Source organism: Lupinus angustifolius, chromosome LG20 (genome assembly GCF_001865875.1).
Source record: "Lupinus angustifolius cultivar Tanjil chromosome LG20, LupAngTanjil_v1.0, whole genome shotgun sequence".
NCBI classification, from domain to species: domain Eukaryota; kingdom Viridiplantae; phylum Streptophyta; class Magnoliopsida; order Fabales; family Fabaceae; genus Lupinus; species Lupinus angustifolius.
In genome coordinates, this window is record NC_032028.1 from 5496647 (window position 1) to 5498624 (window position 1978).

A 1978-nucleotide genomic window follows, 5' to 3' on the forward strand; every position below is an offset into this window, starting at 1 on the left:
ATAAGATTTAGTAGGTAGATTTTGTGAAGTGACTCATGCGACGCGACGACTTCGACGAAAGGCGCGTGATTAAAACCATGCTCGAGTATTATCGGCCAATATTCGAGTAGCCAAAAATGATCGCCCGATTTTACTTTACGGTTGGAACTTCGAATTTCGGCATTCCGAGTGAAAATATTTTAGAAAATAGTTATGGACCAACTCAGGGTCTATCTTGACTCGAAATGTGATTACGAAGCCAACGGCGCGATCGGAATTCGATTCTGAGTTACGGAACTCAAAAACCACTTTTTTGAGCCGTACCGGGTGAGATTTGGCCCCGACAGCGGTTCGAAACCGACTGTCTCCGAAAATCATGAAAATTTACCACCAAATTGGAAATAGAATTACAAGACTAAAACTAAACTAGAGTTTCGTCTAATTCTTTACCGAAAATTCCCAGAAATTCATTTTCGAAAATATACTTAATAAAAATATTAATAAAATCTTATAATTCAAAATCGTAAAATTCGCGGTGTTACAGTTCAAGTTTTGTATTTGGAAGCGTGTATATAACGTACATTGTGTTTCATAGTGAAGAAGGAAAATCTCCCAAATCAGAGGGGAGGAATGGATGTAGTTTTGTAGTGGACAGCAAAACGAATTAGGATAAAATCCATGCACAATCTTTTCTATCATTTTCTCATTTATATTTCAAGAAGTTTTAATGCGTGTTTGGAGCTAATATTTTGTATACTTATTCCTTGCTATGTTCTTGTTAATCTTGCATAAAAGTATCTGTTGTATATCTATTTGTGTGGCGAAGGTTATGCATATTGGAAGATTCGCATGAGAATCTATATCGAGGAAATAGACACGGACATTTGGGATTCCGTTGTCAATGGTCCATACATTCCACTTCATATTGTGGATGGCGAGTTTAAAGAAAAGCCTAAAGGCTTATGGACAAATATTGAGAAAAGAAAGGTCCAACATGACCTTAAGGCCAAGAACATTATTACTTCGGCCTTATCTTATGACGATTTCTTTAGAGTCTCACAGTGCTGCCAAAATGCAAAAGAAATGTGGGATACTTTACAAGTTACCCACGAAGGCACGAGTGAAGTTAAGCGCACTAGACTAAATGCGCTTACACATGGGTATGAGTTATTTCGCATTCTTCCTAATGAATCTATATGTGATATGCAAAAACGTTTTACTCATGTTGTAAATCATTTGGTCGCCCTTGATAAAACTTTTACTAATGCTGATTTATCTAAAAAAATTTTGCGTTGTCTTGATAGGGAATGGCAACAAAAGGTAACCACAATAATGGAGCCTTAGACAACATGCCATTAGCTACTCTGTTTGGGAAACTCCAAGAACATGAAATGGAGTTAGGGCGCTTGATATTGAATGAAGAGTCAGACAAGAATGGAATCGCACTCAAGACTGCAAGATTTCAAGAAGATCAAGAAAGTGAGGATTCCAGTTCAGATTCTGATTCTGATGAAGACTTGACTCTCCTATTTGAAAAATTCAAGAAGTATCTCAAGAAGAAAGGAGGGATCAAGAATCTAAAGAAAGAAGCCAAGAACTCAACCAAGAAAAGCAAGATTTCCAAAGAAGGCTTCACTTGCTATGAGTGTGGAAAATCGGGCCACATGAAGCATTAGTGCCCGAGCCACCTCAAGAAATTTGATAACAAGAAGAGCAACTCTTGAATGTCCAAATCAAAAGAAGCATACATTATTTGGAACGATTCCGAGAAAGATTCGACTTCAAGCTCATCCGATGAGGAGAATAATTCAAAGGTATGCCTTATAGCACAAGTGCATGAGGAGTGAACATCTAGTGATGAAGATGATTCTATTGAGGTACATTCCTATACTTCATCATGCTCTAATGACTCTCTTCCATACGATGAATTATATGAAGCTTATATCGAAATGCTTGAAGGGTTAAAGAAAATTGTTAAAATAAATATAGATAGAAAAAG